The 12558-nt window shown below is 36.6% G+C and overlaps 1 long non-coding RNA gene across 1 annotated transcript in view; it reads left to right on the plus strand.

Annotated features, from left to right (window-relative positions):
* Positions 1–849: 849 nt before the first annotated feature.
* LOC128251584 (uncharacterized) overlaps positions 850–12558 on the plus strand; it is a 188732-nt gene continuing 177023 nt past the window's right edge. Inside the window, exon 1 of the long non-coding RNA XR_008267185.1 lies at positions 850–1156. This is a non-coding gene — a long non-coding RNA (uncharacterized LOC128251584). The remainder of the gene's footprint in view (positions 1157–12558) is intronic.

Consider the following 12558-nt stretch of genomic DNA (forward strand, 5'->3'; position numbering starts at 1 on the left):
TATATATATATATATATATATATATATATATATATATGAACACTCATATAGCATAGTTATTCTTTTGTTTTTCTGTCAACTTTTAAATCTCGACGAAGCTATTAGGGCCTAGAGAAACAATTTATTACGAAGCAGCATCTTATGTAATCATTAATTCGATTAGTTAATTGATGTAATCAGTTACGATCACTTATTTAAATTCCAATAGGTATTTCTAATAAAACGGAAAGTACATTAGATGTCTTTCATCTTTCATCTTTCATCTTTCATACTAACAAACGGTGAATGATTTATTTGTTATTCAATGTCTTTTTATTGAATGTTGATCAATTCTATCGCATTCGGTAAAAATCTCCATTATATAATAGTTTCCGTTTTCCAAAATGTAATCGTTAAATTAGCTTCTTGGACAATAAATCATTTGGCTGATTTCGTACGTTTTCTTTTGTTCAATTCCAAGATAAATGTAATCAAAGAAAACAATGCTTAAAAGGAATCATCCTCTTGTTCACTTGAGCCTTCAACATTATCTCAGGTACAGATTTTACTGAATGCTGGAATTAACATTCCGAAGTAATTCGAACTAAATCAGAGATGCGTTCAGGAAACATCATCAACAGGCTTGGGTGCATTCATCTTCCCAGCACAGATTCTAAGAGATACTTTGTATTATGTAAATCGCATTGCCAAATGTTACGTTCTCATTCAAACCCATTTTGAATTACTTAAGTGAAGCATCTTTTGTTACTATTCTTAAATATTGATCAGCGAAAAGAAAGATTTGATTATGACGTCGATCCAGTCGCACAGCTAGAGGCCGCAAAAGTTGTGTAGTTTATAAGAGAGCAAGTAATTAAAATGTTTAGATGGAGAAAGAATGTAATATGTTCAATAATGACGAGAATCTAAAAACTGATTATTTTGTAATTCACTGAAGAACATAAGATGTTGCTTCTCGAGGTAAATGTCTGTATGAATAATGATTGAGTCTACGACTCGAAACTTTTTTGATTGTATGGACAAAAGAAAAACAACATATCTATACCTCTAAAAGAAAGATAATGATCATCTAAATCTTATCAAGTTTACCTAAGTAATTATATAATCCAATGCAGTTATTAAGAATCTAAATTTCGGATATATATACACATATAAAGTAAGTAAATAATTGTTACTTCGCGTATTCTCATAAACTATATAATATGCGCATAAATACATCATCAGCAGTGATATCTAGAGTCATTAAGTAGTTCAAGTCTTTCGACATTTAGAAATTCTGGTTCAAGTAAAGCATTAGGAATTATCAAGACCCGGTTTCTGTCCCAACAGCGCTGCCCTTTGAAACAACATCTGCTGCCTTGGTAATCGTCTTGATGACATTCCAACTAAACTAAAACAGTTATTTTTAATGAATATTATTTCTGGATATGTCAGTTATAAAAATAAAATGAGTTCAGATTGATTTTGAATACTATAGGATATCATTTCGTTGCCTACTTATAAAGGTTAATAGGTAAACATAACTGGTTCGGCAGTGAGCTGAAAGTCTTGTAGAATTTCACTCATCTCTTTGTGTCCTGAGTTTAAACCTCTCAACAATTGGTTATCCTTTTTAGCTTTTTTTCCTTTTCTTGCGCGATATAAATACAAATGGGGATCCAAGATATGTGAGTTCGTGCGTGCCTAGAACAGCGGTTAAGAACTATTAAGCAATATCAAAACAACTGGTACTCTGTCGGTTGCGACGACGACGAGAGTTCCAGTTGATTCAACTAATGAAACACTTTGTAGACACGCGTACTCATAACGTAGTTTTCAGTGTGACTCAGCATGGTACAGAATGTGTCATGGTTGGCGCCTTGAAATACAGGTATAATCCATTTTTGCCAGCTAAATGGACTGGAGCAACGTGAATTAAACTGTCTTGCTCCAGGGCACATCAAGCCACCGAGAATCGAACTAGAAATCGAACTTACAATCGTGAACCGAATGTCGTAACCACTAAGCCTTCATTGTTATCCAAATAGTTAAATAATTTCAAAAATTGACAAGAATTCAATAATCCGATATTTTGTTCAATATCTGTGAAGTGAATTTCTTACTAAGAGCCACGCTCTCCAATACTTTTATTCATGATTCTTTTGTACCATAGTCGACAATAAGGATTCAGGTTGGCAATATCAGACTGATGAAGTTATAATCGTCCATTTTATCAAAAACTGACATTCCGTCGGTTACAACGACGAGTGTTCCAGCTGAACCGATCAATGGAGCAGCCTGTCCGTAAAATTAATGAGCAAGTGACTGGGCACTTCACGGATACGCGTACACTTAGCAAAGTTCTCAAGTCCAGCAATTTCATGAGTGTAGATAAGTCGATTACAACAACCCTAGTGGTCAACTGATACTTATTTTATCGACCCCGAAAGGATGAAAGGCAAAGTGAACTCCGGGCGGAATTTGAAGTCAGAACATAAATACGGATGAAATGCACTAAACATTTTTCCAGGTGTGGTAACGATTCTGCCACTTCTGAGCCTTAACTCCATCTAATACGAATGAAGTAATTCTTTATAGAACAAAATTCAAGTTTAATGTTAGATTGTATGCCATTGTCTCTCATATTGAAGTCACTCACCATTAGTTACTGCTTTATATGGCCGCTTCCTATCGAATCAACTTATATAGTCTTTATTATTTAGAATTGAAGCTCTGCAACTGACTTCTTAAATATATTTTCTAACTGCTATACTTTGATGCTCGAAATAAATATAAGCTGAATTAGAGAAACTAGAGATTCCTCGTTAGAATATTAAGTCTGTAAACTAAACAGAAATAGAGTAGATGCTCTTTCAGGATTGTGTTAAGAAGAATTTGAAAACTGTCCTTAAGCTATATACACAAATGATATTAAAATCTCATTTTCATTCGTGTTATATAATGTGAACATTTTAACACCATTAACGTGGATGTTAGCAGTAAATAATCTTCATAACAAAACTGAGTATACTGAAATATACATACGATCTTATGCTATCTGTAATATGAGAAAACGCTTTAATTAATTTCAGTTGACGTTTGTCAAACTAACACATTCAGTATGCAGAATATGTCAGAAGCTCCGCTTTCCTAACCACTTTCTCTCGTCAATTTTGTATTTTAAATTATGATAATTTTAATAGAAAGATTATGTTTACATACGAATACTACTTGCAGGCTCTATATATATAAAGTATTGTTCAAACTGTATATAAGATGTAATTACAACAGATGAAAAGGCTGCCTTGAATGCAATAAGAGAAATAAAGAAACTGTCAAGAGTTACACGAAACGTCATCCCATTATCTCTGTCTGTCTGTCTGTCTGTCTCTCTCTCTCTCTCTCTCTCTCTCTCACTCTCTTTCTCTCTCTTTCCGTCTCTCGTTCTCTCTCTTCTCTCTCATATATGTGTGTATATATATACATACATACATACGTAGCACATACATACATACATACATACATACACACATACAAGGTGCTTGGACTAAATGTGTCGATTTTTAAAGTCATGTTTTAAAGGGAACAGCTTAGATGTATTTGTGAAAAGTGAACGACGTTGAAGAGCATAAAACTTGTGGTGGAGAAAAAGTTAGCCGCCATGTAGGACTGGAAGCCATCTGAATATATGAGGCTATTTACCTGAATCACGATGATTCGCGCTTGTTAACATACTGCCGACATCATGGCTGCTGCTCAATGCTCAGTGAATCCTGTAAAGTCTGTAATATGTAACATGGACAGCTACAACGGAGTCTACGATGTCGTGGCCCGCAGGAAGTGACGCAAGGCCGGAGTTCAATCTCACAAATTAGAACGGGGCCTTCGGTTCAAATCAAGCGGCTATGTGAAATTGCTGGAGACTGCCATCAATCCTTGGCTGGAAAGGGTTGCAGCTGGAATGTGATATACAAGGTAGCCGTGTTCGGCTCCTTGATATGCCTTCGGAAAAGTCAGAAGTGTTTTATCGAAGAATGTCTACGACTTCGCCAGCCCAAATTTCTGACCTCCTAATTTCCACAATTATAATCCCAAGGATTACAGTGTGGGTCGTGATTGAGATAGACATGAACTGCCTCGCCTGCAACACCAAGGCCGAGCTGGTGGTCGAGATCAAGGAGATGATCGATGATGTTCCCAGGGACACAGTCATCAGACGCATGTGTCAGGTACCGGAGACGCCTTGAGGCTGTGGTGAAAGCCGAAGCCGGCTAATTTATGTAAGCTGTTATGTCCTAGCGGTAATCTATTTATCGTTTGATTTGAAAAAAACTTTTATTGATTGATTTATTTATTTGAATGAGATATTCTATTTACTTATTTTTTCATAGACAGTGTTAATTTTCGTCCATATATGTATATATATATGTATGTGTGTGTGTGTGTGTGTGTATGTGTGTGTGTGTGTGTGTGTGTGTGTGTGTGTGTGTGTGTGTGTGTGTGTGTGTGTGTGTGTGTGTGTGTGTATGCGACAATCGGCTGAAAAGTTCAGAGGGTGAGCAAGATACTCTAATGGAATGTGACCAACTGAGGTTTCTCACACTTCGTCTATCAGTCTTGCACTACTTGGGTCCCATTGGTGAAGAAGCTTTCACCCTGTTGGTCAAAAATCTCATCAAATGCAGATATGACATCATCATCATGCTGGAAAAACAGATGATAGTGAGGTGGAACCAAATCAAGATAATAGGGAGGATGATCAACCAGTTCAAAACTACGGTCAGGCACAGTAACCATTGAAAGTAACTACTTCTGTGCTGGGGCATTGTCCTGATGAATCATGACCCCTTTTGCCATATATTCCTGGGCGCTTGGCGTCATGCAGAAAATAGATGTTATATATATGCATATGCTTGAGTGTGTGTGTGTGTGTGCGCGTGTGTGTGCGCGTGTGTGCGCGCGTGTGTGTGTGTGTGTGTGTGTGTGTGTGTTTGTGTGTGTGCGTGTGTGTGTATAAATTCATATACACCTATATATATATATTCATACATACATAAATGCTTACATACTTATATATAATCACACATGTTTATGTAAATATACATGGACGTATGTCTTATGTAAGTATATACGTTTATAGACATACATACGCACGCACGCCCACACACACACGCATAACTTAAATAGCTGTAGACTTGCGCACGTTATACACATTTGTGTTATTCTGGATTTTACTACCTTTTTCTAACTTCTATATAAGTTACTCCGGTGCATTTTCTGTTTCTAATAGTTGCGAAGAATATTTCTACATATGTTTTCTGTTATTTGAGTACAATTTCCTTTGATTTACAAATGTATGCCTTCTCTGAAAAGTGAACATGTTTTTCTTCTGCATAATTCTTAAACTGAGGAAATTTCCCACCGAAGATACATTTCAAGACCAAAGGTGTAAACTTAGAAATGCAAGTGAGGAAATCTCATTTAGATTTTTTTTAATATTACTAGTCGTTATTCTTACTGCTATGCCTACATTTCTTACGTTATTGTTGACTTTAGGGACAGTAATGTTAAATTAACGTTCGACAATTTATATTATGCAAGAAATGTGTTTTACAAAATGTGTTTCATATAAGGTGAGAAATCATCATGACAATCGGAAAAATATTGGAATACAGAAAAAAAGTTTGGCATGGTTCTTAAATCTCATCTATCTTACTTTCAAAACGTTTCATAGTATCTAAATAAATGTGGATAATATTTTCTTCGTCTCTGTTTTTCTAGATATCTTTCTTTTGCAAAATCTTTCAAAGTGAGACAGTTATGTAAAGTTTGAGTTGAGTTCGTGCTTAATTTTGGTTAATTTCTTTATTATTTCATTTAATATTTTTAAATATAAAGAACTTTCAAATTTGAGAAAAATTAAAACTAAAAATTCGGTGTTGCTACAATAATAGTAGGATTTAGAGAAGGTTAAATATATGGAGTATCAAAGAGCGGAAATAAATAATTTACAATATTTAGTGCCATCTCTACACAGCATTTAAAATCTGTTAAACTTGCTTTGCTTTGTTATTTCACTGATTCTATATAAGTATCACTCCTGTATTTGATCTGATTAGCTCCCCCTCTCTCTATCGCTATCTCTTTCGCGCGCGTGAAAAACATGTAGACTTGAGCCAATGTTAGAAATTATCATTTAGATTTGAGAGCCGTCTTGTGTCGACTTTGTTTTTATAAAATATGGTCAATGAAATTAGGATCAGAACAATACTACAGCAGTAGAAATATATTCTGTTAAGTATGAATCATAATTATTTAAAACAGTACAAAGGCCTCGATTCAGCTGTCATGAATGTAACAAAGACATGAACGAAATTTGGATCAAATTTCATTAGTAATATAGATGTAACAAATATTTGAATGAAATTTTACAGCTTTGTATTAGGTTGTCAAGTATGAAATTTGTAGTAAGGTATATGGTAAAATTTGACAGCTGTTATATTTTTACAATCTTTATTTCTTGATAGAAAGCTAACACATCTATTTCTTTATTCTAACTCATTTTGAGCCTTATAAAGTATTTAAAAATCGTTTTATTCTATGTTTGTTAAGAGATAAGTCGGAAATTCGTACAGGTTTGAAATATGAGTTCCTTCTTGGGAATATGGCATTACAGACAGCTCGGAATATTAATGGAGTATTTCATTCTAATGTTATTATACCGCAGACAGTATCAAATTTGGCTTGCAAAATTTCGTTCTAGTAACTTTTACCTCAAAAATGAGCGACGCGTCGACCAGAAACAAAGGTGGATAATGACGAACTGAAAGCCACCGTCGAGTGAGATCCCTCTCAAAGTGCCTATGAATTATCGTTGTTGTTTCGTGTTAGCAAGAAAACAATATTGATTCACCTATTCCAAATTGGTAAAGTGTAACAATCTTCCACATAAACTCAATGAAAATTAGAAACTGCAAAGTGAGGAAGCTTGCATAATGCTACTTTCTCGTCACAAAAATGAATCATTTTTGAATCGAATTGTTACATGTGATGAGAAATGGATCCAATACAACAACCATAAACGTTCAGCACAATGTTCAGACAAAGCCGAGCCACCAAAACGCAGTCCAAAAAGCAAAATTCATCAAAAGAAGCTCATGGTGAGTGTTTGAAGGTCTGCCGCAGGTGTGATCCCTTATGATATCCTTAAACCTAGCTCATCAATCACCACCAAAGTATACTGCAGCCAGCTGGACCAAATGATGCAGAAATTTACAAAAAACAGCCTAGATTAGGCAACAGATCCACTCCTATTTTATTGCAAGACAACGCCAGACCACTCATCAAAATATGACATTGGTGACAATACAGGAGTTGGAGTTGGCGTTGGAAGTTCTCCATCATCCGGATATTCACCTGCTTTTACCCCTACTGACTACCACTTCTTCCAGAATTTGAATAACCTTTTGATAGGAAAAAAAATTAATTTCGACGATGCTGTAAGACAGGCCTTCCAAGATTTTATTGACTCTAGATTGCCAAACTTTTACAGTTCCGGATTGGACAAGCTACCGCTGAAAGGGCAAAATTGTATTGACAAAATAGGTGCATATTTTGATGAATAAAACTATCCCTTGTATTTATAAGACATTAGCAAACTTTTCTTTTCTGCAAATTTCATACTTGATGACCTAATATCAAAGATAACAGGCACTATTATCAAGTGAGTCTCGTATGCAGGGCTGTGAAAGAAAAAAATGGAATTTTATCGCATTACGGTTCTTTTACTATGTATAGTGACCTAAAATAATATGACTTAGGTGGAATGTCATGTCGGTTTGTAAATCAAAATAAGGAATAAGTTATGGGATTCCTGTAGCAGGGAATATTTACCGGAATATCTCTTATCAGTTGAAGGAAAATATTGTTTTTATGTTATATATAAATAGTTTGTAAAGGGAGAAAGTGTAAAATGAAGAGTTGGGCTTTTGAAACAAGTCGCTTATAAAGTGCAATGCTTAAGTTAAATGAAATAGCTTCGGCTACCACCTAAACCCACATCACTGTCACAACACATCTCATTGCTGTCTATCTATTTATATATTGGCAATACAATTCAAGTACAGTTAAAGACCATTCGCAATGGTAAACCATATGTTGTAAATAAAAGAGTAGAAAATTAGAAAATTCAAATGATGGTCATTTACTTTCGACAATATCATTTTCATTCGGGAAGTTTCTGTTTCATAACCGTAAATATAAATGGAAAATATCCTGTGTCTAATATGCAGTAAGCACGAAACTGCAAGGTGATATTTATTCGGTAAATGTGATTACACGAAATATTACACGTCTACGGATTAGAAATTTGTTTCTTTTTTACACAAGCATATAAAATGAATGACTTAATGCAGCATATAAAATATACAGTCCTGCTATAGCCATGCCAACATGTCAACTGATAATAACTATGGATGGTATTGATATATTTAAACCTAATACCGAAGTCGTGTATAACTCTCTATCATAGTTGATATCTAATATCCGCATACACGTGTGTGCGTGTTTGTATATATATATGTGTGTATGTGAATGTGTGTGTATGTGTGTGTATGTGTGTGTGAATGTGTGTATGTGTGTACATATGTATGTACATATACATGTATGTATGTATGTATGTATGTATGTATGTATGTATGTACGTATGTATGTATGTATGCAGAGTGTTCGGGCTAATTTTGACGCTCTCTTATATCTCAATTTTTTTTAGGAACAGCTTGATGTATTGCTGAACATCTGTCAACGGGGCTGGAGAGTATAGAAATTAAAGTTGTAGTTGAGAAAAAGTGAGCTGATATGGAAGACAGGAAATCATCTGAATATTGGTAAAGTGTCATCTGTATAATAATGATTCATGCCGGTTATCAAAATGCTGATATCATGACTGCTGCTCAATGCTCAGTGAACTATTTAAAAGCTGTAAGACGTGACATGGACAGCTGCAATGGAAATTATAAAGCTATGGCCAGTGGGAAAGGGCACAGCAGATGTTCTGACTTTCTTGGCACACTGGAATGCTTCAGACAACAGCAGAAAAAGGTGAAGTAAGTTTTGAGCGAGGGAATCCGGATCTGGCCAGAGAGATGGGTGTTGGATTCGTCACCATGAAACTGATCTTGAATGTGAATATTCACTAACAAGAGAGAAATTCTGATACTCGTGGTCAAGGAGAATCGCTTGACGAAGGCAAAGAAAGCTCCTGAACAAGCAGAGTTAAGTCATTCTATTGAGCCAGAGATGATCTGGTTCTTCTCAGATGAAAAGACTTGCCAGGAACAGTTGCACAAAATCCAGAAAAATAGGTAGCTTACGTACAATCCTTGTAATGTCCCATGTATCATGAGAGCCAAGTTACCCCAAACTGAAACTGTGATGATCTTTGGATGTATCCTGCGAACGTGACGTCATTCCGGCCACATCACTGAACAGGGACTTCGCTCAGTTCAGATGGCTACGTGTGGGTGACAGCGGAGCCAAGCTCCTCAATGTGAAAGTATTACCAGTGGCTGAATGGGGTCAAAAGTTATTTTGATTCGTGGACCAATCAGTAAAGGAGTTAGTCTTTCCAGACTTTTTAACTATGGCTGGGAGCAGGTACCCGGTGATTCTTGAGGGTCACCCTCCCCCCAGGTGTCATCGGTGCCTGGAGCCTGGCCATATAAAGAAAAACTGTCTCTATGACCAAAGGAAGGTCCTGGAGCAGTTGGTCGAGACCTCTGTAGAAGAGGGAACGGAGGCGCCTAGGAGGTGAAGGGCTCCTCAAAGAAGGGCCGCAAGAGGAAGGTGAGCAACAATGGATGCTCACCGAAGGATCCTAGGGATGAGAGAGGGGAGGCGGAGCTCCCGATCACGAAGAAAACTCATCCTCCATCAGTTAAGAAGAAAAAAGGAAAAGAGGAAGAGAAACGGGACATTGCCGGCAGTCGGTGACATAGTGCCGGAATGTCCCGGAACCTCGTCGATAGGGGTTGCACCACCGGCGGGGGAAGAGCGACCGTCGGTGGGAATTGTTCCGCCGACGTTAGAAGTGACTACCTCGTCCCCGCAAGTAGATGAAGTATTGGTCTTCTTCTACAGAGGCGGAGAGGTGGAGAAGGTGTTGGAGAAGCACCATAAGGAATGGCCTCCTTAGACAGCTGTGGAGGTCATAACGTTGCTCGTGTTGCATAGGCTGGAGACGCTCAATGAGGAGTATCGTTTGTGACCGGGCGACGTTGACACGGCACCCGCTTTGTGCTGGAATGAGGCGTAGGCAATGACGGGGTAAGTGGTCACTAGCGATACTAAAGAGGAATATGGGTATAGGGTCGAAAGCCTCAGTATTGTGAAGTGATAAGAGGTTTGAAACCTAATTTTGTTTTTAACAAAGTACGAGGCGTAATGCCTCATTTTTATCTATCGATGAATAATTATGAACAATTGTAAGAGGTTTATTACCTCATCTACAATAAATAAGAGAACAATGGTTTCGGGAAACAAACAATCGACGGGCGTTGCTTGTTTGCCCCATTAATCATCATTTTCACTTTTCATCTCATATAACATTATGTCTGTGTCCGGCCCGCAGCTTCCTTTTTCTCTGTGTAAGGTCATTATAGCCAATTTAATGAAATAAAGAAGCTTGCTTCTCAACCTCATGATTCCGGGTTCAGTCCCACTGCGTAGCAGCTTCGGCAAGTTTCTTCTACTATAGCCTCGGGCGGACCAAAGTCCTGTTTTCAGATTTGATAAACGGAAATTGAATCAAGCCCGTTGTATGTGTGTCCGTGTCTGTGTTTGTGTATGTATGTGTATTTATTTGCGTATGTGTGTCTATTTTTCTCTCTCCACCATCGCTTGACAAATGATGCTGGTGTGTTTACCTTCCCATGAGTTAGCGTTTCGGCAAAAATGACCGATAGAATAAGTACTAAGCTTACAAAGAATAAGTCTTGAGGTCGATATCTTCTACCAAATGTGGTGTTCCAGCATGGCCGCAGTGAAGTGACTAAAACAAGTAAAGGAATAAAAGAATAGAATACATACATACATACATACATACATACATACATACATATAAGAGGGATGGCCACTAAGTGGACATCCATAATGGATGTCCACTTAGTGGTCATCCCTCTTATATGTATGTAATCTAATTTTTCTGAATCTTCAGATTTTTCAATATGCTAGGCCACTGGTTTTAAATTGATATTAATTAAATTAATACTCAATTTTTCACCCTTATTATTTAAATTTACAGACATACATATGTATAAGTATATTTGTATGTATGTATATATTATTTTAACTAGACGTCACGGACATAAGAACTTCTGATAATTTCAGAATGAAATGACTTCGGGCAAGAGATGTTCGAAACCATTTGTGAGGTTGATGGTCCTTATTCAATCAACAAAGTCGCATTCTTTTGCTTAAAAATGACCAATAACTTGCAAATTTTCCGCTCGATCTTGTGATGTGTGTGTGTGTGTGTGTATGTGCGCGTGCGTGCCTGTGTGTGTGTGTGAGCATTATGTGTGCACGTGTATGTATGTGTGTGTGTGTGAGCATTATGTGTGCACGTGTATCTGTGTGTGTGTGTCAACATGTATGTGTGCACGTGCACCAGGGGTCTCTAATTCATTTGGCCGCAGAGACAGCCAGTGTACGTCTGCCGTACCATATTAAATTTATGACGCACAGAGCACCCATCAGTAGATGGAAATCTTCCTTATTCACAAGGAATATATTTCACATTCAAAGTGATTGAAGAGGTGATTGTAATTCTATAAAGAACTCCAAACAGTATTTAGCAGGTAATAATGCAAGATAGCTTAATATTTGTTCAATACATTGTAGGATAAGACTAATAAATATTACGTCAAGTAAACATCAATGTTACCAATTATAATCGACATGTGAGCGCTATAATTTTATAATTTATATTGTTTATGAATGTAATTATATTTCAAAATCCTTTTTGAATTGCTGAAGCGGGGACAACTGATCCGTTTCTTTTAAGACCACTATTTTGAAATGTTTAACAAGGTGGTCAAGCGAACTAATATGCTATTGACTTTGATTGCGCATCCTTTTTCTCACTTTTATATCCTGAGTTGGATTAGATGGATGTAATCACACATCTTTTATTATGCTACCCATCATTTCTACTATACAACAACAAGCTCACAGAATTAAGGTATCTTATGAATGTATAGATGCAATATACGTGTATATGAGTTTCAGGAATGTCATATGATAAATGCATTTTTTTTTCAGGAATAGCTACACTTGCTATAAATTTCTTTTTTTGCACTTGATATAAAATTAATGTAATATGGATATGTTGTACGAAATGGAGAAATGAACTATACTCTGGTTTAAGGCCTTCTAAATCGAACCTAAAATATCTTTTAGATATATGTTTGAGCTAAATACCGGAACAGTCATAGATAGGAGACCATTGATCATACTTTTGCAATATGAATATATTTTATCAGATCTGTGAACAAAGGCGTACCAGATTTTAGTCAGGTGATC

This window comes from Octopus bimaculoides, chromosome 2, assembly GCF_001194135.2.
Source record: "Octopus bimaculoides isolate UCB-OBI-ISO-001 chromosome 2, ASM119413v2, whole genome shotgun sequence".
NCBI classification, from domain to species: Eukaryota; Metazoa; Mollusca; class Cephalopoda; order Octopoda; family Octopodidae; genus Octopus; species Octopus bimaculoides.